This window comes from Strix uralensis, chromosome 1 (assembly GCF_047716275.1).
Source record: "Strix uralensis isolate ZFMK-TIS-50842 chromosome 1, bStrUra1, whole genome shotgun sequence".
Classification (NCBI taxonomy): Eukaryota; Metazoa; Chordata; class Aves; order Strigiformes; family Strigidae; genus Strix; species Strix uralensis.
Genome location: NC_133972.1, coordinates 72,576,707 through 72,589,375, shown reverse-complemented (window position 1 = coordinate 72,589,375; position 12,669 = coordinate 72,576,707). Strand labels below are relative to the sequence as shown.

General features: G+C 40.5%; 1 long non-coding RNA gene across 1 annotated transcript in view; it reads right to left on the bottom strand.

The window, feature by feature from the left end:
* Positions 1 to 12,669, bottom strand: part of LOC141953848 (uncharacterized) — a 31,400-nt gene that overhangs the window by 10,038 nt on the left and 8,693 nt on the right. The gene's annotated exons all lie outside the window — the stretch shown is intronic.

Here is a 12,669-nt window from a genome sequence, read left to right as displayed (position 1 = left end):
GCAGCATGGAATATATTCAAATCAGGTTGCATAAAAAGCTGTTCCAGCTACTTACAAGCTACTTACAGTAATTAAAAACAGAGAGCTGCCTTTGTCTCTCAGAACCTGCACAGAATAAAAAAAAGGCAGGAAAAAAAAAACAAAAAAAAACAATTCCCAAGGTCAGTTCTAAGGTATTATCATTCTTTTCTGCATGTAAAATTTACGTTTACATAAACAAGGAAGTACAAAGTCAATTCTCTGCAACTCTCGATGACATACGCTGCAGGAGGTGAGGATCCTTCCAAATATAGGAGTACTTAGTCTACATAATTTGGATTGTAAAATACATGCAGGGACAGATTAGCCAAGCTGTGAGCAGGCAGGGTCAAGAGTGGGCAGGCAAACTATTATGCTCCAGCCTCCTGCCCATCTTGCCTTTTCCCTCAGATTTGGCTACACTGTCCAAAAATATCATATACCCAGAGAACCAGTTTCTGAGTGCTACTGGGACACTTTAGCAGTGTGGGGCCCAAATACATGGGCATGAGGAACTGGCAATTACTGGATGCTGCCTGCCACACACCATCATACCACAGTTTGCCCTGGGAAACTCTGAATGTACCCAAGGCACGGAGATTGCCTCAGTCTACCGCAATGCTCTGCAAAGGTGTGGACCTGTGGAAGAGCATAAATGAATTTGATGAAGGGTTTTCTGTCCCAGTCTGTTCTGCTTGCAGATATGCACCTTATTTGTATGTCAAGAAGGCAAAAGAGCAGCATTCCTTCCACAGAGGGAGCACTCACCCTCGGATCTCTAAAACAGTGGGGCTCTCAGCCAGCTACCATTATTGTGTTTTACTTCCAGACCACACCAAAAAGAATGGGAGAGAGGTTAAATGTATAGTTAGATGACAGGTTATTAATTTGGACACAATTTGAGAACATGGAAAGAAGTACAGTGCAATATATCAAAGAATATTGTATCAATACTACAAAGAATAATGTATCAATACTATATATACGTTTATCAGTACAATATATCGAATAATACTAATATAATGTTTACAGTAAAAATTCCACCAGCTTCTTCAGCTAAGTTAGCATGCTAGGACTTTTTCACTGTCAGTGAATACTTGCATAGAAAGTGCTACGGTCTACTCAATGATAAATGAACCTTGCACATTTGACAGAAAGTATTGTATGATATGCATTTGGCGATTTCTTTAGGGTACTCAGTGTGCAGGGGTTACCAAACCCAGAAGTCCAGCCAAGTCAAGGCTGCCACAGCTACATGTTCCCAGGTCCAGTCAGCAGCAAGGCTGAGCATGTATTCCCAACAGGTGCACCTGTATTTAATACACACATGCATGTAGCTGGCCACGTTGACCAGCACAGACACACTCAGCATTCACTCAGGCACATGCAGCACTGACAGCCCCTTCCTGTTCTCCGTTGGCTGGCCATGCTATTCCCCTATCCCTCTTTTTCGATCCCTCCCTTTCCCCACCTTTGGTGCCACCCTAAAAGTCCCGCAATACCCCTAATGTAATCCCAAAAGTTTCTTCCCTGCATCCCATAGTGAGTCCCATTCCCCTAGGGCAGCCTGTGGGGTCCTTCAGAGCTGCTGGGGCAGGGGGTTATCCAGGTTTCCCCTCCTGCCCTTGTGCCTCTGTTGTCCTCCATGTGGTTGGAGATGACCCTTTCATCACAAAAATTTCCACTCCTGTTCCAACAGTTTTCATCAGCCTACACAAAACAATTAAACCAAACCCAGCCCACCTCTGATTTCTTCCTGGAAACACTATTAAATAGCTTTAATAGTTATAATTAAACCAAAAAAGACAACTGATTTATCATTTTTCAGTTCCATCTATTAATAAACAGCAGAGGGTTAACCTAATAATCAGGTAAGTTGGCTATCCATTCTTTGCAACTTTTGTTAAAATTCCTCCTAGCACAATAGTCTGGACTGGAAAATAGGCTTAATCAAAATGGAAACTTTTTGTAATTAAGATGAAAAAGTTCTCTCTTGCTTTCACACTTCTCTCCCCTGGTGTTCCTCACTCCTAATTTGTCTGGGAAGAAGGCCTTCAGTTCATTGACTTTTTAACCTTTCTTCCAGTGTATTAGAAAAATAACTCCTCTATTTCCACTACTTTATTCCAGGCACTATTTTATTCTATAAAATTTCGGTTGATTTTATTCCATAAAATAACACTATCTTATTCTAGTGGAGTAAAATATAGTAGTTTTCCCCAGTGAAAACTTTTTCTTGGGAAACTTGGGAATATTTTATTAAATATTTTTCCCCCAGCATGTCATATAATTTTTAAATTTTCATATTTTACTGAAGTGTTTGCAAACACATACACTGTTTCCAAGTGGCTCTATTTGTTTGTAATATATTCAAATGTGATCAAAGCAATCTACAAATTTCAAGGTAGTTTTTATTCCAAATACTTTTTAAAGGATGTTGGAAATTTCACAATAGAAATACAATTTTAAATTTGATTAGAAAAATACCCTCTCAAATGCACAGCATTTTGCCAGCATTCTACTAGATTGTTCATTGTATATCCATAAATAGTGTCATTTATTTTGAATGGCTTTTTAAATAGTTATAACTTGTCGACAGCCAGCAAAATTACCTCTATTTGATGATAAAGGCTACTCATTTTATTAAATATGTTTTCAGAGCATGTCTAAGCCATTTATGAAAAAGGAAAATTTTTGTAACAAAGTACACAGTCTATGTTTGCAGTAATCTGTGATGCTTGATAATGTAACTGTCATGTCCTGTAAATGCATTGTAAATTACTTGTAAGGCATTTAAGTCATTGTACAATGCTGACAGCATGGTTTTAAACATGTCATTGACTCCTCATAACTTTTATACAAAATCCATAAGATTTGTTACCACTGAGGAAATAGGAACTAAACGGTTACGATGTCACAAGGTATACATAGGAAGGAAACAGACTAGAAGGGGTCAGACAGGCTAAACAGCAAATTATATAATCTGAAATACTCAGATGATCGTTATTGCTGAGAAGGAACATCTTATTTTATATGTTCATTCAGTTTATGTGGTCATCTCACAAAGACTGTGCTGTAAGGTGTACATACCATGTGGTTATACAAACCTCATTTCACTTGCACAATGAGAAGCACAGCATACATTGCTGCAAGGATACCAAGAAATAAATCAGAGAGAAATGCACCCTGGAAAATGATCAGTTAATCTGTTAGAAGAGAAATAATCCAAAATATCGAAACACGGAGCAGAAGCATGGAAAAGAGCAAACAGAGCATGAATTTACAATACCCCAAACTCAGAGGAGGGGCCAGCAGAGTTAAGATCTCCATTTACAGGACATCACATCATGATCTTGATGAAGACCAATCTGCCGCAATATGCTGAGTGTGAAGCAATTCTTTAACAGAAATATATCAACTGACATATTGGAAAGAATTCTGATAAAGGCAAGAAAAAAATGCAAGTAATTTTATCCACCAATCCAAACTCATCTGTTGTCTCTATCCTGATGACCTATAGACCTCTCTCATTGCTCCAGACCTGTCTCCTCCTTTACAGGCTAAAATCTGGGCCTGTCTCTCTGACATCTCCTCACGGGTGTTTAGCTGTCAGATGAAGTTCAGGGTGGTTAAAATAGAGTTGCTATTCCTCCTCCTCCACTTGGTTTCTCAATCTCTGTAGACAATGCCATTATTCTGCTTGTCACTCGGGCTTGCAGCATGGATATCATCTTTGGAGAGCAGTCCAAGTTGGCAGTTTCCATTATTTTAAACCAGCCTAAGCGTGAGCTGCCACAAAAAGTGTAACTCAATTTTCCTGGGTGAGGTTTGAGCTGGATCAGCTCTCCAACCCTGCTGGCAGCACGGCTCCATGAAATCTAATGGAACTGGGAGGGACATGCAGTGGGGTGTCCCATTTGACAACAGCCTGTTCAGCCTCACAGTGATTATTATAATCTGACTCCCAGTGCTAACAACTGGATTTTTTTCTCCTCGCATGCAGCTGCAGAGGTGAAACTCCCCTCATGCCACATCTAGCTCCTGCACTCTCCATCAAAAATGCCTGACCTTGAACAATGTAATCTGGCACAGCTGAGCTCTCTCCAGAATGCTACTGCAGACACCATGCTCTGAAGCTGCTTTGACCACAAGTATCCATCCTTTACACCCTTGACAAGCTCCCTTCCACTGTCATATCCAACATAGACTTGCTTATTTTTACTTTCAGATGGTTCTGACTTTACAACCATCCTGCCAATCATGTCAGCCACTGCTCAAACATCCACTCTTTAGCTGGCTTAAACTTAACTCTTAACATAATAATCAAAGTAAAAATCTCCAGATGCTTTTAACTGGAGTCTAATCCCTGGCCTCTGAATTGATCCCATTATTCTCCACCTGAAAATGCTGATGGAAAATGTACCCAGGAATATCTCCTGCTCCCTGTTTTTTTTTATCTGAAGCTCCAGCAGGTAAAACTACTTCAGCCACCATGCTTGTCCCTTGCAGGGAGTCCAGCTGCTTGCAAAGGACATTCCTCTCCACTTAATCTAAGCCTAACACAGTGAGTTAAACTGTGTACCAGTCAGTCTCATACCAATTGAAACCATCACTCAACAGTGCCACAGACTCATCTTTTCTAAGAGCTTGCTGTTTTAAAGTTCTCTCTATGTATTTATCTATAGCCAGATTGTTCGATGTTTAAATGTACACCATCCAGACTTGTCAGCAACTTACTGCAGAGAGAAGCAGCTCATGATTAATGCAATAGTATCACCAGCTGTCACACCTTTAACGTGCAATAAGGTAAAAGCTTTGGACCCAGACTTAGGGTGCTAAACATCAGAGCTCAGACTCAGTAAGTGAAAGGCATAGCTACTTTTCCTTGCTTTCCCTTTGCCATTGGCACCGGAGGTCTTCTGCCTCAGAGCATGATAGGGAACAAGACGTTCATCTTGTCCTGCCTTTGCGCTGCAGCTGGCATGTCTCCGTTCAGGATCCCCAAGAGTTATAAGAACTACAAGAGCAACACGATTGGTGGGAAAGACATCAACTGTTTTAAAAATAAAGATAGTGGGTACAATATGAGTAGTGAACAGAGCACATTTTATCAGCTACTTGGTCATTAGCTGTCCCACCACAAGCATAGGAAATATACGTCCACTCTGTTATTATAGGAAATTCACTCTCAAAGTGATCTCTTTCCTGCTATTGCAAATGTACATGATAAAATGTCTAAGAATAATCACAAAGAGAGGAAAAGATTTTAAGATAGATACAATGAAAAAAAAAAAAAAAGAAAGGAAGTAAACCTCACACAATTATTTGTTAGGAAAAAATATGCATTAACAATACAATGTATCAGCCCACCAAATGATCTCTGGAGGGTATAGATGGAAATATAATCATTCAAGGTATTTACATATAGACAGGACAAAGCACACCAGAACGTATAGTACAGCAAGAATAAATCTGCCTTGGCGTAGGAATGAATCATGTGTTCTTATTATAGGTAGACCAGTGATGCAACATTAAAATTTGGACTAAAAAACTGAGCTATGTTTCCTGATTCAGCACTCAGTCTAGACTTAACAGCCCTTTCCCTTTCTAATGTCTATGATTTTCACTTTTAAATATGTTGGTGTAGCAAGAGTATTTGAAATACTGTGAAACAAAGATGGTGGAAGCTGGACCTAAAAAAGAGGAAAAATAGGATTGACTCCACAACATTGCAAGTTCAAATGACAGCCTTCACTTAATATAATCTCCAGGAACTGCAGTCTCTCTACCTACATATTTCGCTGACTCACTTAAGCATCCACCAGCCACTATGCCACTTTTCTGGTAACATTCTTTTCAACTTTCTACAAAACCTAGTTCCAGTCAGGAATTCTCACCAAGGTCTCCCATGCAATGTGTGGGTCCAGCAACACTTTGAGTGTTCAGTTAATACACCTAGCTGTGCTGCAGAGGGTTAACCTCATCCCCCTTTCCTGTGCCAGATGCTATGTGCTTCACCACAAGCACAAAAACTAGCTCAGCTGAAGAACACCTCACCTAGAACATGCATGACTCCCAGCAACATAAAATCTTTCTTTTAGTCTCTATTGCAAGAGACATAACCAAGAGGAAGGAACAGTAGCCACGGAGATGGTAATACTACACCCCCCATCCAGGACATCAGCCTCCTGGGAGTCATAGGTAATGAGGCATAAATGAGAGCTCAGAGGTTACTGAAAGGAGGCCAGGGGCCAACATGGTTCCCAGTTGGCCTTGGGATTAGAGAGGCATAAAAGCAGTTTAAAGCTAACTCTTCTTCCCTACAGTGACATACAGCTGAGCACAGCTTCTGCCAGTTTGGAAAGTAAAGCTTTATGCTTTCAGCTTGGATATATTCATTCAGATTTCAGGTTTTAGTAGACAACTTGGATCTATTTTTATATATGATTTTGTTTTAAAAAAGACTTGATTATTAAAAAGTAATTATACCCAGCAAACTGTATAAAATCAATTAAAACAAAGCAAGCTGAAAATTATCCTGAATGTTTTTCCCTTGCAGTGGTTAGCAGAGATACTTGGCCTGCTCATGGTGGGCAGGACTATGAAGAAGAGAGCATCACCTTGCAAACAGAGAAGGAACATTTGATACTTCTACTCATGAAATTCAACAAATTCACTATACAGTCCTGACTGATCACCGGGTTTTCCAAACTACATCAAAAAATTCATACAAATGTCAGAGCAAAGTCAAAAGCAAGAATTAAATTGAGCAAGGTTAATATAAATACTGGGCAAAGGGATGTGTTCCCGTTTGGTGTTGTAAATTAGCAACTGAAAACAAGTTTCCAAGCCTCAAAATTTTAGGATGGAAATCACTTGTGAAAGATACAGGAAGATAAATATTTGGATAGGTGCTATCCATTTCTCAGATCCTTGATTTCTATGCAATACAGGAAAGAAATACTGCAGGAACAATCCTTGATGTCAGATGATGCAAAGCCCTGATGCAGGTGTGTAGGAAAGCCAGGGTTTGGCTATGAGACTGTACATAAAGTCAGTGCTGGAATGATGTGCTATGTGACAATGTAGCTGTTACTCATCATTACCTCTCACCTGCCACTTAAAATACATTTTGTTAAGCAATTCCTGGATTGGGCATTTTATTCCTTAGCACTTTGGGACCTGCAATTAATTCCTATTTACCCACAGCTGGATCCTCACGCCCCAGCTGCAGGGACACCGTCACCTGGTCAGGATTGCAGGTGTGAGTGCCACATAAACGTGGGCAAACTGCTCCCAGGTCAGCTCAGCTCAGCAGAGACCACAGCAGTTTTGGCACAGCATGGCACCAGAACAGATAAATACTGCTCAAAGTTGGCTGTGCCCATGCAGAGCCAGGGCTGGTGTCTCTGCATTGCATTCCCCATGGCAGAGGGAACAGCAAAGAGATGTGCTGGGTGTGCACCTGGGTATAAATCCAGCTGGGCATGTGGGATCCAAGTGGGTGCCACCAGGAGCACTATGTGCACACCCCAGCCTGCAGCATTTCCACATGACCTGTCCACCTTGACGCCGTACCCAGCCAGCAAGCGCTCTGTACATTTGCATTGTGCCAAATCAAACAAGACAGCCCCACACCCTCCTCAGAAGCTGGGGCTTGCTGCAGACACACCCAGGGGATTTTGTGGGAGCCAGCCCTGGTCTTTCATGACCAGAGCCAAGGACCTGGACCCAACACGTATGGTTGCACCCACCCTGTCTCTTCTCAGAGACACTGAAGCGTCCCTACACTAGATCTCCAATGAAGCCCAGTGGCATCAAAATGATTGGTGCTTCGCTCCTGCCAGGCAATCTCAGATCCCCACTGCTCCAGCAAATAGAGAGCCCTCTTTCTTCTGTAGTCATGCATATAGTCACTAGCCATTAAAACTGATGTAAATATTGGATTAGAAGCCACAGTTTTCAAGTGACAAATATTGGTCTTATCTGCAATAATACAAAATCACTGATTGATGAGTAGCACAACACACACCAGTGCCTGAAGACTACAGACATGGAGCCATGTCCTCCATCACAGAGTACCAATTTTTTTTTTTTACCTAATACAGGGAAATAATTCAATATCAAATAATAAAAAAACTCGTGTGGCAAACTTTTACAAAACAACTATTCAAAGTCCAGTTAGTGGAGTTTCTTCTTTTTTCTGCTGCCCTAGCTTATTTTTGCAAGTGGTTTTGCCATATAAACAGAAATCATCCTGAAAATTGGACTAGAAGTCTTCTAATTTCAAATCCTTTCCAGGATAAATGGGCTATTTCATGTTAGCTTAAATTAATTATTGTATATACATTATATGAACCAAATTGCTTCAGAAAAGGAAGGAGAGGAAGTCTGCACTAGATTATGCCAGATTAATTTCAGTGTAACTCCTTCAATTTCAATAAGAATAATTTACACCACTATTACTAGGAGCAAAATATGCCACAATGTCTGGCAGCTAACAGAAACTCAGTAGCTCTGGCAGATGCAGTGCCCAGATTTCAGCTTTCTTTGTATAATCTTGTAGTTTTTTTCCCAGTGATTAAAGAAAGTACAGAGAGAATCCATCAATTTTCACCTAACTCTGGTTACTCTTAGGGATTATTACTTTGAATGAAGTCCTTCCAAAACCTTTTAAAGAAATATGGGGATTATAAGAGGTAATTTATTTTCAATAATTTTTCTTTCTTAAAATTAGATGTTGAGCTAGTTTGCAGTCCGGTCACTCAGAAGAAAGTTAACACTATCTGTGTACATTAGTCTCGTCTTAAAAAGAGGTCACCTGGTTTTGCTGCTTATTTTCTCAATGGAAATCATTATTTATGTTAACAAAAGCTGAAGGATTGTTCTGGAAAGAAAGGTGTATTAGCCAACACGAGATGAACATATAAACACAGTTTAATGTCACTGAAAATGTAATGGTAAGAGAAACACACAAAAGAATGACAAAAAAAAATGGAATTTAATCAAATGTTGATCAAGGCTTCCATCAGCAGTTTACTAACAGGTTTAGACTGTAAACACATGGACTAGGCAAGCAATAAGAACTGATCCTTGAAGGAACAGGAGCAGGTCAGGAAGAAGTTAAGAACATCCGAGCAAGAAGCCTGAGGAAAGCTTCTACATGGTCAGGAGGCCTTGTCAGGCAAAAGCATTTTGGGGAAAAAAATTATCTCAGAACACACCTTATGAGATGTGACTTGGATTGCTAAATAAGAATGTGATTTGGCTAAAGAGATCAAAATGCCTTTTCCTTCCATCTTGCCCTGAGAAGAAATTAAGTTAAACAGCATTAAGAAAAATAAACAACATTCACAAAAAACAAAACAAACAAAAAAACCAAAACAAAATTGCACAAGTCATGACAATCAATAGGAAGAACAGGTTATAAAGGGAGTGGAAACCTTTAAAACCAGGCAGAGAAATCATTGTGCTGGGAGTCACAGGGACTATTTATGTTTTCCTCAGTCACAGCTTACATTTTATTGTTGTTGATCCCAGCACACTGAAAGTGTTCAGCTTTGAGACCTCAAGATATTAGAAAATATGACTGGCAAAGAACTGGGAGAGAGGAAGGCGAGGGCCTGGGGAACTTAAAACAAAAAATCCCCACCTAGAATTTTTGTATTCGTTAGATATATTTACTTGGCTGATTTACGGGAAGATGCAGGGAAGAGGGAGAGCAGTTATACCAAGCCTGGGACTGACTACAGTTAATGAGTTGTGACCAAGACAGACATGAGCAGTTTCACTGCAAACAGATTTCCATTGTTCATTAGAAGTTAGAAAGCGCTGCTGCTTAGAAAAATACCAGCTGTATCCAAGAAACTGTCAGCTGCTGTTATCAATATTGCCTCTCAAGTCTTGACCCATTGCCCAGAAGTCCACTGGGTGACCTTGATCTCAACGGCTTGTGGTGGTAAAGCAATATCTATAAATAATGCATTAAAAGTGTCCTTCCATGTTGGCAGACTCACATTTGTCAGTATTTCCATACTATTCCAGGCCACTTTTTATCGTGTTCTCTTAATGTGCTATGCATTTTTCTTCAACTGCTTTAATATGGATTTATCACTTCCTCAAATATATATTTTAATAATGACTTGTCTCTTCATCAAATGTGGTCTGAAAAACAACAGTTGGTGAGTACAGTGGGGGTAAAAACCCCAAGAGTTTATGGATAGCAGATAAAATGTTGGCAACTTTACTACTTTTTTAATGGTGTTTATTGTGATGGAGCAACTTGCATGTTAATGGCATTTTTCATGTCATCTGATGTTTCAAAGTGCTTTACAAAGCAGTTAGTTACATTTATAGGAATACAGAATATTATTATAGGCAATTAGGCATAAGCAGGGATGTGATTTACATGCTAAACTTAGTGATCATCAGATCATCAAAAATAAGCATAGGAGGTGCCACAAGTGGGCAACCTCTGCTTCAGTGCAGGATCACCAGCCCCCTAACCCAGCTTTCTCATCCCCCCAAATCTCCCAGCAATGAACACTCCACACTCCTCCTTGGCACTCTTACCTCCTTACTTAACCATCTCCACTGTTAAAGAGTTTTCCCAAGATCTAACATAAATCAAACTCATCAACTTATTAAAGTCTGCTTTCCTGCAACTGATTTTCTTTAATCATCCTTTCCTAATCGCTGCCTTTCTCCTTTCTCCTTCACATTCTCTGCAAGACTTTATTGTCAGCATCAAATCTGGTAGATCTCCCCATTAATTCCTTTGTTCCTTATCCATACAAAAAAAGTTTATCCCAGCACAGTCTGATAAAATTCTGGACAATCCCTACTGTCCAGCTGCAGTCTATCCCTGACAGGTAGTTAAAAATCTCTGTTGACAGTTAGATGTTGGATAATTTTGCTAGGTTAAATTCACATCTATCTGATCCTTCTGGTATGATGGAAATTCCCTGTTTTATTATAGATTTACGGTAGACAATGACCCATGAAAATATCCCTGTCCTTTCTCTTTTATCCTTGATCTTGAGACTATCAAGAGGGTGATTATTTCCTCACATCTTGGACCATTTTGGTGTAGGCATCCTTTTATTCACACCTCATTTCCATCTTTTCTGCCAGTCAGTCCTTCCTAAACAAACTCTGCCCTTCTGTTTTAATGTTCAGTTTTGTTTGTCTTAGCTATGATTGTGTCCTCTTGTCGTCCTGTTTTTTTCTCAAATTGCCTGTGACTCCCTGTGAGCTTGTGATGCCACCTCCACCTCTGAGTCCCACTTCCATGCCCTCCTCCTTGTGAGATTTAGCAGGTCTTGGGCCACAGCTGTCCCCTTCCTGCTCTGAGTGGTGAACCCCATCCCCATGCTGAACAATGCCTCTGGTAGCCCCAGACAGAGACCAGAGCAAAACAGTGTCCTTCAGCAAAACAGACTTAGAAAGGTGTCCCTTCACTTCACAAGATGCATCAACCTGGATACTTAATATGTGTATATATAAATTCAGAGAAGCATCTTATTTTCTCTAGTTGCCTTTTATGCCAATCCTGAAGAATGCAAGAGAGTACAACTGAGCCATGCTTGGCATATATTCAGAGCGACATCCTCCATGAGGCTGAGGGACACAGAGAGAAAGGAACACAGGACAACTTGAAGAAAATGCTTCTCCAGCAAGCTCTCAAAACTAAGCATCCTGATTCTAGGGGGATTCAGCTTTTAGCTTTCAAATTAGTATCACACATCTGAGAGAGCACTTTTGGAGCAGAGGTGTCCTCAAAACCCTATGGTGGGGCTACACCTCAGAGGCATGCTCTGACAGGCAGCCCCAGGAGACCAGCAGTGCTATGGTGTCCCTTCAGCTGAGAGATACCCCGGAGGAGCTCTCAGAGTCAGCAGGAATGGGAGATTCACATCAGGCACTTGCTAATCTTTACCTTCCTGCTCTTAATAGTGTTCTCTTACAGCTGTGTTTCCAAACTTGTAATCAGGAGTTTATTTCTTTGATGCACTTGATGTGCTTTTTTTTTAAACACTATTTCAGCTTTTGAGGAAGATTTCATGTAATGCTGTGAGCACAAAGCACATTTCTTTCACAGAAATACAAAAAGAAAATCCCTTTGGTGCCTAGAAACCAAGATGAATTTGGAGTACCTTAGCAGCTGGGATGTGTTTCCTACCAACCTGCTAAAGTTTTTTGAAGGGTAAAAGCATCAAAGGCCAACACATGGAAAGAGTCATTCCAGTGAGACACTAGCCAGAGCCTTCTGGCAAAGGACAAGTGACAGAGACACAGTCCAGGACTGTAGGAATCCCCATGTTGTCACAATCTATAAACAAGAAGTTTTGGGAAAGTTTCCAGGATTCGTTGCCACTTTCATATCACCCGCATAAGTTGCCAGGAGAGACTTCTCTGCTTTTTCCAGTGCCTATCAACACACAACATGTGTCCCAGCTTCTTTGCCATGTGAAACTGTGAGAGTAATCACTCAGTCTTATACCCCATGGACTGTTTTGTGTAAGCATGCTATGAAACCCTCAGCTGGTAAAATGTCATGTGGATTAAGTAAAGGGCAGTAGATAACCCAGAAACTTCTACAAACACTCAGGACAATACTGGCTAACCATGAGCTACTTCTGGGTGGGGAAG